This window comes from Protopterus annectens, chromosome 7.part0 (assembly GCF_019279795.1).
Source record: "Protopterus annectens isolate FY-2018-M chromosome 7.part0, PAN1.0, whole genome shotgun sequence".
Taxonomy (NCBI): domain Eukaryota; kingdom Metazoa; phylum Chordata; order Ceratodontiformes; family Protopteridae; genus Protopterus; species Protopterus annectens.
Window position 1 is genome coordinate 614,138,029 of NC_056739.1, and position 12,735 is coordinate 614,150,763.

A 12,735-nucleotide genomic window follows, 5' to 3' on the forward strand; every position below is an offset into this window, starting at 1 on the left:
GCAGCTAGAAGCACAACCGATAATCACACTTCGAGTAGAGGGTAAAGATGTAGAATTTTTGTGTGATTCAGGGGCCTCCAGGACCCTGCTAAAAAACTCTGCAGTGCCATCCGATGTAACTTCTGATGACTATGTATTAGTCAAGGCAGCAAATGGCTGCATTTATAAGGAACCATTATCTAAACTTATGGTTCATGGACCCTGAAACTAACCAAACTATCAGGTTTCGAGTCATTATCTCCAAAATTTGCCCTGTAAACTTATTAGGAAGAGATTTAATGCACGTGTTTGGCATAGAAGCTGTACTGACTGCATCAGGGATTCTAGCCAAACGAGTAGAAATTCAAGATGTTATGTTACAGGTGGGGCAGGGTGATTTACACTACTGGTACAGTAATGATCTTGTTGAAACTGGACCAGAAAATGTAGTAAATGAGCTAACTAATTTGGCCTTAAGCAAATATGGCACGCAACCGCCAGTGGTAGCTAAACAACTACACTGTACAATGTATTACAGAAAGTATGTGGGACCAGGCGACAAGTATGAGGAGCAATTTTTTAAACACAAGGTCACAAAAATCCTGTTACAAAATCTCTATTGGGATAAATTAGGAAATTCTGCAGTTACATGCAGTCTTACAAAAGATATGCAGTTACTTTTTCGCAATAATTCTATTGCACATGTCTCTGTAACAAGGGAAGAACAAATGGCATGGTAGCTGGTGGGGAGGAAAGTTACTGAATGGGCCAAAATGATGCCAGAACAATTGGCATGTAAAGGAGTTCAGGTACAAAGACTAAATTGGGTCACCCAGGCTAGACCAACAGTGCACCTCCACGAAGACAGGCTGACGCCACCCGGGGGAGGGCCATTCTGACTATGTCTTTTAACCCCGCAAGAAGAATTAAAGTTACAATCAGTGCCAGACTCCTTATGGTCTTGTGGGCAACACGACATTGGGCTAATAAAAACAGCAGGACAGGTTAAAATAACTCCAAAATCCGATTTTAGACCTCACAAGCGTCAGTATCCATTAAGTAAAAAGGCAGAAGAAGGCATTCTACCAGTGATCACGGCTCTACTAAGAGCTGGGGTTTTAATTCCATGCACAGATTCACCGTGTAACACACCCTTGTTCCCAGTAAGGAAACCGGATGGGACATGGAGAATGGTACAGGATATGCAGGCTGTAAATGCTGCTGTAGTGCCAAGGGCTCCTATGGTCCCAGATCCATCTGTTTTGTTAAATGATATCCTTCCCACGGATAAGTATTTTTCTGTTATTGACATTAGTAATGCATTCTTTTCTATTCCCCTACAGGAAGATAGTAGGTTTTGTTTCGCTTTTACGTTTATGAGCAAGTGGTACACATACACACGACTGCCGCAGGGATATTGTGAAAGCCATACAATCTTTTAGCAAGAAATGTCGACAAACCTGGCACAGTTTCATTCAGAGCATGGCTGTCATCTACTATTGTACGTGGACGACATCTTACTGGCTGCACCCACGGAGGCTGTCTGTGAGTCTGAAACTATTCGGTTATTGCATTTCTTGGCGAAAGAGGGACATAAGGTAAATAAATCTAAATTACAATTTTGTAAAACTGAAGTACGATATCTAGGCTATACCATTTCAATTGCTGGTAGACAACTAGATAACTGTAGAAAAGAAGCCATTTTACAGGCACCAATGCCCAGCACAAAAAAAGAAATGATGTCATTTTTAGGAATAACAAATTTTTGTCGTAGTTGGATTCCCAACTATGCAGAGGAAGTAAGTCCACTTTCAGAACTTATTTTCGCACTTCCCATGGCAGCACATGACGCGCGGACGGATAAGGCAATACAGGCATTTACTAAGGTAAAACAATTGATAGCAGGATTTGCAACACTTAGTTTCCCTGACTATACAAAACCCTTTGTTCAGACAGTAGATTGTAAGCAGGGCTTTATCACATCGGTTCTATTGCAAACTTATGGAGATAAGTTAAGACCATTAGCTTTTTATTCCAGTAAATTGGACACAGTGGCATGATCTTTGCCACACTGTGTACAAGCAGTAGTCGCAGCCGCACTGGCTGTGCAAGCGTCTGCAACTCTAGTTTTGTTTCATGACCTTACCTTACGAGTACCGCACTCTGTCGCAGTAATACTACTACAGGATAAAGTTACCTTTCTCTCTCCTAGCAGACATTTATCCTGCATGACAACGTTACCATCACAACCACACATGACCATTGAGTGATGCACCACTCTTAATCCAGCCATGCTGTCACCTACAGCTGACGATGGTGCCCCTCACGTGTGTTTAGACTTGATACACTCTAATGTCTTGCCAAGACCAGACCTTAAGGACCAACCTTTGGCAAATTCAGATTGGACCCTGTTTGTAGATGGGTCAGCACGTAAGAATGAGGTAGGTATCACACAAGTGGGGTATGCAGTCACGACTGAGACTGAGGTATTAGAGGCAAAACCCCTCCCCAGGAACCTGTCCGCGCAAGCGGCCGAATTGATTGCTTTGTCCAGAGCATGCACCATCTCCAAGGATAAGGCAGTTACTATCTACACAGATAGTCAGTATGCTTTTTCCATGGTCCATGTCTTTGCACAGCAATGGAAAAATAGGGGAATGGTTACAGCCTCAGGAAAGGAAATAACCCACAAGGATTTAATCCTTAGCCTCTTACAAGCTGTCCAACTGCCACGGGGACTGGCCATCTGTAAGTGCGCAGCACACACGAATGCCAAGGATCCAGTATCACTTGGAAATGCACTGGCTGACAAAACTGCAAAAAGTGTAGCCTTAACCTCTAGCTTTGCACTCGAGTCCACACAGAAGGAACTTCACCCTACAGATAAATTTGATCTACAAACTTTACAGGTAATGCAGGAACTTAGTACAGTTCAGGAAAAACAATGATGGGTTAAATATGGGGCTATTCAAAAGCAGGGAGTTTTTGTAGGTCCAAATGATAAGTATGTCTTGCCAACAAACCTTTTTAGGTATGCCTCATTAGTGACGCATGGCCCATTGCATCTGGGCCCTGCTGCTATGGTTCAAATGAGCCAGCAAATTTTCTGGACCAAGGGCTTTATCGCATATGCTAAACAATTTTGTTTATCGTGCCTGCTTTGTGCACGATACCATGGTGGTGGGGTGCGGATCACCCCAGCAGCTTTTCCGCTGCCTCCATATCCATTTTACACAATTTGCATGGATTTTATTGAACTAACTCCTGTTCAACAGAAGCGATTTGTGTTAGTCATTATTGACGCTTTTACAAAATGGGTCGAAGCTTTTCCGGTAGCACACCCAGATGCACTATCGGTAGCCAAGGCCCTTACAAATAACATTATCCCTCATTTTGGGCTACCTACACGCATCTATTCTGATAATGGCGCACATTTCATGAACCAAGTTATTCAAAAGCTGGCCGCCGTTTTTCAGATCGAGTTAAAACATCACTGTGCCTACCACCCACAGTCAGCAGGGTTGGTTGAACGCCATAATGGCATTCTCAAAGGCAAGTTACGTAAACTCATGGCCGAGACACATCAGTCTTGGATAAACTGCTTACCTCTGGCACTCCTGTCCATGCATACCACTCCCACCTCAAAAGGGGTCACACCATTTGAACTATTATACGGGAGACCTTATTATGTCCCACAGTGGCAAAATCTTTTGCCTGCAGAACGTGAGGGGGGTGAAGAGATAGCAGATTACATGAGGAAATTGTTGCTGACCAGAACTAACACTTCTCTAATGAATGATTGCTTTTCAGATCAGAAGAACAACAGGATCCTGGAAGTGGAACCCAGAAATTGGATCTGGGTTAAAATTGTCAAGAGGAAAAACTGGGCCTCGCCAAAGTGGGAAGGTCCACACCAGGTTTTGATAGCAACACCTACAGCAATCCGAATAAAAGAAAGAACATCATGGATCCATCTGACACACTGTAAACTGGTAAAATAGTTTGAACTGGACAAAAATTTGAGTTCCCCTGAGGAACACTGATTAGTAGTAATCTTGTTTTGTATGAATATCTGACTATTGTAGCAATGCAGAGAAATACCGGAAGGGAGCAGCCTTTCCCACAAAAGCATTTCAAAATAATTTTGTTGTTAATAGGTGTGATTGTTACTTTTCTGTTTTGGCCGTTTTTATTTTCAGACAAGACTGGCCAAGTAAAGAGAGACGAGAATACGGCTTGGCATCCGTCTTTTAATACATATCAAGCTATTAAGTATGCATATGCTCTATCTTTTAATGTTTCAAATTGTTGGATATGCACAGCTATCCCTACTGTACATGGTGGTCTAATGTTAGGTACAGTCCCTTTGGGGGCAAATGATACATGGACTAATTTACTATTTCAAATGTAGCCTTGAAGGATAAAATAGCATTACCCCTCATGGGTCGCCAGAATGGAACTGTATGTTTTCAAAAGTCTGGCAAGATCAAGGTTGGATGGAGTCAGTGTAATGTAACAATAATTCATAACTGTACAATAGATGGGCACTATGCAACGAGTTTCAAGCCTATAAGAGTGCTTGTTAATAGTACAGGGCTTATTAATGGCACAAGTTTCTTTGAAAAAATGTTATCTGTGTATGATCTCTTGTTTAAAGGGCTGCAAGACAAAGGAAATCACTCTGTTCCAGTCAATATTACAGTTAAAGTAAATGATTGTTATTTTATCTGTGGTAGAAAAGCATACAAATGGTTAGCAAAGAATTGGTCAGGCAGTTGCTTTTTGGGTTATTTAGCACCAGCTATAAGACATACATTTTCTCTTCCCCAAGGTAAAATACGAAATGTATGTGCTGTTAATAAACCTGTTAATCCCGTAGGTAACGTTGATGCATCCTGGATCTATCACCACGATTTGGCCCAAAGTAGCAGCAAGGGGCTATCACACATGGACTTGGGCGATGATGTTATTTCCTGGGCTGGTATTCTTCCAGCTTATGGGACAGTAAAATCCATTTGGGAGCTCAGAAAACTGTCAAAATTGTTAGAAACTCTGAGCAATGCAACTTTTTCTGCGCTAGAATTGGTGATGGATGAGTTAACTGCAATGAGGGTTGTAGTGTTGCAGAATCGTATGGCGCTCGATTTCACCCTAGCGGCGAAAGGAGGTACTTGTGCTCTTATCCAGGAGGAGTGTTGTTCGTTCATCCCAGATAACGAACATGATATTGACAGTCATTTAGAGATCCTACAACAAGTTTCTGAACTTACAAAACCAGGACAGAATCCATTAACTGACTTTTTCCAAAATTGGTTTGGAAATTGGGGAACAGTACTTATGAATGTCTTAATTGCTATATGTGTTGGTGCCATTATATTCCTACTGCTGGGTTGTTGCTGTATTCCGTGCATCCGTATGATAATATCAAATGTATTGTCTGCCAATGCAACTAAAGCTTATTATTCTGAATATACAGAACACAAGTCATACAAAAAACTGTATGAACAAAATGTATTACTGATGATACAAAGTGTTGTTAGAGGGGAAATGTAGTAAGAATCTTTGTGTTCAACATCTTTGTATCATGTATAGTAAGGGTTAAAATGTGAAACTGCATTGCATGCAAAGAAATAAGCTAAAATAAGTTGTTTTTCTTTTAAAGGATTTGCTGACCAAAGAGGAATGCACAGATGATACCTTGATCCAGGCACAAGCTTATCTTGTGCCTGACCTCTGACCATCTATGGCTCCAGGATGTGAATTTATAGCTTTGAGTGAAATTCCTTGTCTAGTAACCAGCCACTGTGTACGTGCAGAAGAGGGTATAAAAACCCATGTGAAATGTACAGAATTTAGACTGCTGACATACCATGCACTTTGTAGCATGTCTCCATGCACGTAAAATAAACCTTTTTTGCTTATTTTTATCTGCGTGATTCTTCCGGTATATGTTAAGAGTATTAAAATCTTTTGACAGTGACCATGCCCCTGCTAGTATTAACTGATATGGATTTACTCAATTTATAACTGCTTTTACATAACTTACAACCTAATTAACTCACTACAACAAAAATACCAATACTAGTCCCCCCTAAATTGCATCTGGGTGTCAAACCCCAATCTCAACTCCTCACTAGGACTCCTCCGTTATACCCTCAGCAACCATCATCCCACATGTGATGGAGACAAAGTAAATTATCCAACAAAACAACAGCAATATATGGAATCCTATAAACTATAGTAGCTTTGTGCCAATTTAATATTCTTAAATCCCTTAATTGGTCTTCCACCTGTATGTTGTCACTAGATGAAGCCATTTCTAAATTCAGCACTTTGTTCCTTGACACTCTAACCTAGCCCCTATAGGAAGGAGAAAGTCAAAAATAAATGGGCACACTGGTTATCCTATATTAGCAAAACTGTAATTAAAAAAGAGATAAAGCCTGGAGAGAATTGCACAAATACAAATGTATAAACATTTCTGAAACCTAACCAAAAAAAACAGGCCAGAATTAAAAGAAACCAGTGTTACTTGCATCCTCGACTTAACCTAAAACATAATCCTAACAATTTTGGATTCAGTAAAATAAATCTTGCAACCAGGCATACTTAGCACTCCAAACCCACTCCACACCTCTCTCATTTAGATACCGCTGCCAAATTCAACTCCCACTTCATAAACTCTGTAGCTGCTCTTACTAGCAGCTTCTTACCATCCTACTCCAGCCTAGTATTATAAACTCTAATAGCCCCACTTTCTCCCAACAACCCATTTCTACCTTGTACATAAATTATATATTAAGCAAAGTCAAACCTTGCTTCACCACTACCGACAATTTACCTTCAGAATATCTGAAGCTAGTCTCCTCCACTATTGCACACCTGATCTCTATTCTCAACAGTTGTTCCATTCAAGAATCATATGTTTCTTCCTTATGGAAAATCATGTATGATGTTGCTACATAAAACTGGAAACTCTACTGGAATAACAAACATTAGACCTGTTGTCTTACTGTTCCCCTATCTCTAAAGCACTGGAGGACTACATCCACAAACAACTGTTACAGTACTTGCTTCATGTAAACTTATTCACACTGAACCAACATGACTTCTGACCTGCACATAGGGGAACCGCCCTTATAGCCTTCCGAGAGACCATCATTAATGCCAGGGATAAAAATAAATTAGACTTTACTCTCTTTCTAGACCTCTCTGAAGCTTTTGATAAAGTCTACCCTCCCAAACTACTCTCAAACATAGCTGCCTTAGGTCAATCTAACTCTACTTGTAACTGGTTTACTAGCTGTCTTTCTAATTGTTGCCAATCTGTTAAATGGCTCTGTGGTTTCTCTCCTTTCCTTCCAGTGAGCCCTGAGGTCCCATAAGGTTTCATCCTCTGCCCCCTGATCTTTAATATATTTATTAATGATCTTCATGTCTTCCTAACATGGTTCTCTGACACAGTATGCAGCAGATGCCACTCTCATTTGCTCAGCTGACAGCCTCCTTCATCTACAAACCATTACAGAAAATGCCTTCATCTCCACTAAAAATTGCTTAACTGACAACCAACTACTCCTCAACCCTCCCTCCAAAAACACAAACTACTCTTATTCTTTCCTACCATGTAACAAAAACAAGTTCAACATTTCATCATTAAATAGCACCATAATAGAAAAGTGTTTCCATTCCAAATTGTGGGCATAATAATTGACAACCAACTTAACTTTTATTTATTTATTTATTTATTTGCATTTGGTTTACCGGGAAAGTCCAATGGACCATTGAGAACCCATTTTCAGAGGATGCCCGAGGAGTAAAGCTCCTTAGTACATGAACGTAAAGGATTGACCTACATATTCAAAATTCTGTTTAAAATACCAACAACTTTGAATGTTTTATAGGTCAAAGAAATTTTTCACCAACCCCCTCCAGAGCTGTACTTGCTCACTCATATCTCCTTCCTTCTTTACTCTATGCTTCTCTTATTCTAACTGATCTACAGGTCAATGTAACATCCAAATCAAAAGTATGTTACAACAAAGTGTCTAGATTCTTAGATTGGCTTAAGCTTATCTTTTTTTGTTAAATATACCCAACTTCTCCAGGCACACAAAATGTTATACAAACCCTTAGCTTGTCCTGCTGTTAGTTCTACTCTTAATCCCTAAGTATCAAACCTGTTGCTCCTCTGAAAATCAACTTCTTACAATTTATAAACCCAAAAAGTCCAAAGGATACTTACTATACTCAAACCCAGTAACAAACATTTGCACAATATGCTGACAGACATAAGACTAACATCAAGCACTGACTAAACCACTTTCTTATCCATTTGTGAATGTGTACGTGCATCACTCCAGGCTGTAGCATTATCCTTTCTCTTCTGCTGATCATCCTCTTCTCTCTCCCTTCTTCTATTACTCTTCTTCTCATCTCCTCTCATCTTCCTCTCACTCTTCTCATCTTCCATACTGCCCACCATCCCTTCTTTTCAATAATGACTTATCAGCAAAGTCTAGCCTTATCTCTCTTTAATAAACCAGCTCTCAAATTGTAAAGGTTGTAGAAACACAATAATGTTAACCAGCTAGTTAGCATAAAACTAATACTTATAAATATAAACATAGCTGGTTCTTCTGCAACCTCATTTGGATTATGCAAAAATTACAATTATCTCTTTGGTCATCACACTTGTATTATAGATTGTATGCTACTGTATATGTATTAAATATTCTGTTATTAGAGCATTTGTCCCCAGGCCTCAGGTGAAAATGGGTTCTATGCCCATCTGAATTTCCTGGTAAACAAATGTGAAATAAAAAATAAATTTTGATCTCATATGCATGCAACATTCAACAAGCCCATCAATTTCTGAAACTCTTTTCCTAAGAATTTTCTGTTTAATAAAATCCTGCAACAATATTTTGTTTAGCTTTCAACTTTTCCTTCAGGCAAACATTATGAGCCTGCACTGTTATTTAAGTCTATCCATAGGAAGAATATTCTGTCTGATGGATCTTTAAATTTCTTAGGCGCCAAGGGGACTCCAAGGTGCCTACATATTCTGTCAAAGCATCTCCGAAATGTGCTATGCTGTACTTACCTACCTCCTGCTCAACGAACCAGTTAAAAAATGTAGTAAATTTCTCAAATGTTGCACATGCTGCTATGCAGCCTATGAGCATATGCTTGTCCAAGTCATGCTGGCCTTCCAAATGTATATGCAATCACTGCTTGCAAACTCTGTGTATCACTTATCTGTGCCTGCCATTCATATTATGGCTTCTTTACCTGTCTGTTAACGTAATGACTGTTAAGCTAATGTGTCACAGGCTATGTCCCTATTAACTGTATCAGTAACTATCTCTTAGCAACCTTCTGTGTCACCTACTTACTGTCCTTTATATACCCAATGTATTACTAACTTCTTGTCTCTATTAACCCAGTGTTTCACTAACTTACTGTCCCTTATTAACCCATTGTGTCACTAACTTACTGTCTCTTATTAACCCAGTTTGTCACTAACATACTTTTCTTTATTAACCCACTGTGTCACTAACTTGCTGTCTCTTATTAACCCATTTTGTCACTAATGTACTGTCTCTTACTAACCCAGTGTGTCACTAACTTACTATCCCTTATTAACCAACTCTGTCACTAACTTACTGTCCCTTAATAAAGCAGTTTGTCACTAATATACTCTATCTTACTAACCCAATGTGTCACTAACATACTGTGCCTTATTAAACCAGTCTGTCACTAACATACTGCCCCTTATTAAACCAGTGTGTCACTAACTTAATGTCTCTTATTAACCCAGTGTGTCATTGACTTACTCTCTCTTCCTAACCCAGTCTGTCACTAACTTACTGTCTCTAAATTACCTAGTGTGTCAAGAACTTACTTTCTCTTACTAACTCACTGTTTTACTAACTTACTGTCTCTTATTAACCCACTGTGTCACATAGTTACTTTACCTTATTAACCTCTGTCTCACTAAGTTACTGTCCCTTATTAACCCAGAATGTCAGTTACTTACTGTCTCTTATTAACACAGAGTTTCACTACCTTACAGTCCCTTATTAACCCAATGTATCACTAACGTACTGTCTCTTATTAACACAGTGTGTCACTAACTGACTGTCCCTTATTAACCCTGTGCATCACTAACTTACTTTATCCTATTAACCCAGTATGTCACTGACTTGCTGCCCCTTATTAGCCCGCTGTGTCACTAAGATACTGTCCCTTATTAACCCAGTGTGTCACTAGCTAACTGTCCCTTATTAAGCCAGTGTGTCACTGACTTACTGTCTCTTATTAACCCAGTGTGTCACTGATTTACTGTAGCTTATTAAGCCACAGTGTCACTAACTTAATGTCCCTTATTAACCCACAGTGTCACTAACTTACTGTCTCTTATTAACCCACTGTGTCACTAACTTACTGTCTCTTATTAACCTAGTGTGTTACTAATGTACTGTCCCTTATTAACCCACTCTGTCACTAACTTACTGCCCCTTATTAATCCAGAATGTCACTTACTTACTGTCCTTTAATAACCCACTTTGTCACCAACTTACTGTCCCTTATTAACCCAGTATGTCACTAACTTGCTGTCTCTTATTAACCCAGTGTGTCACTAAGTTATTGTCCCTTATTAACCCAGTGTGTCACTAACTTAATATCCCTTATTAAAACATTCTGTCACTAACTTACTGTACCTTATTAACCCAGGGTGTCACTAATGTACTGCCTCTTACTAACCCAGCGTGTCACTAACTTTCTGTCTCTTATTAACCCAGTGTGTCACTAACATGCTGTCCCTTATTAACCCAGTCTATCACTAACTTACTGTTGCTTATTAACCCATTGTGTCACTAATGTACTGGCTCTTACTAACCCATTGTGTCACTAACTTGTCTCTTATTAACCTAGTATGTCACTAACTTAATGTCCCTTATTAACCCTCTCTGTAACTAACTTACGGTCTCTTATTAATCCAGTGTGTCACTAACTTACTGTCCCTTATCAACCCAGTGTGTCACTAACTTACTGTCTCTTAATCCTACTCAAACACAAACCAGGAAACCAGAAGAGGACCCCACAAAGAAGCAAATAGGCAGCCACAAGAGTACAAAAATTTAATAGAGTAGCAGACTTCATCAGACAAATACATGTGCCATTAATTGTAATTTATACCTATGATCGAGCAACTATCATTAAGGCCTGGTTGTGCATAAGCATTCAACCTGATCTGCCTCTAGTAGTAGTTTTTTCTAGTACCTGGTCGATAACAATGAATTTAAAGGAATGGTCACTAAATAAGACCAAATGTCTAGCTAATGCATTTTCTTCCTTCCCATATGCACAACCAGGCCTTAATGATAAGTTATTTACTCAATATTCACTTTTCTCCTTGACATTTATAATGTATGTCAATCAGTTATTTTAGGCCAATTATTATGTATTTACTGTGTATCACTTAATTACTTATTTATGTATTCTTTTTAACTTGTTTCTAGAATTTTGGTTTTTGTTTTCTTTTCATTTTGATTTTTGTATGATTTAATAGTGAGTTTGGTCAGTTACATCATGTAAATACATTAGCCACTGTAGTTCGAATTATGTATCTCTATGAGTTATTGGAACTGTTTTTTAGTTCTAGGTAGTGTCTAGCTTACTTATTTATCTATCTATTCATTTATTTATTTACTTATTTATTAATCTATTTATTTATCTAATTAATATGTGACCACCTATGCAGAATGGACTCCATTGAAGTTATATTTATTTAACTATGTGATTTATACTTAGTGCTGTGGGGAATGGATTTACTGTATTTATAATTTATATTCAGTTTCATTTATCATTTTTATACATTTTTTATACATTTTTAATAATAATAATTTCTATTGTAATAATTATTTAACTAGTTAAACTTGTTTATTTATTTCAAACACTTGATCAACACTAGGATGTAGTTGTTTAAGAATATGCTGTTGTCTAACTTACTGTCTCTTATTAACCCTGTGTGTCACTAACTTACTGTCTCTTACTAACCCAGTGTGTTACTAATGTACTGTCTATTATTAACACAGTGTTTCACTAACTTACTGCTCTCTTCCTAACCCAGTGTGTCACTAATTCTTGTATCTACTAACAAGGAGTGTCATAGCATACTGTCCCTTATTAACCCAGTGTGTCACTAAGTTACTGTCCCCTATTAACCCACTGTGTCACTAACTTACTGTTCCTTTCTAACCCACTCTGTCACTAAGCTACTGCCTCTTATTAACACCGTGCATCACTAACTTACTGTCTCTTATTAACCCAGTGTGTCACTAACATAATGTCCCTTATTAACCCACTGTGTCCCTAAGTTACTGTCCCGTATTACCCCACTGTGTTATGGACTTACTGTCTCTTACTATTCCAGTGTGTCACTAAGTTACTGCCCACTATTAACCAAATGTGTCACTAACTTACTGTCCCTTATTAAGCCACTGTGTCACTAAGTTACTGTCTCTTACTAATTCAGTGTGTCACTAAGTTACTGTCCCTTATTAACCCAATGAGTCACTAACTGACTGTCTCTTACTGAGTGTGTCAATGACTTGTTGTCTCTTATTAACCCAATGCGTCACTAACTCACTTTCTCTTATTAAACCAGTGTGTCACTAACTTACTGTATTTTATTAATCCAGTGTGTCACTAACCTACTGTCTCTTATTAACCTGATGTGTGTCACTA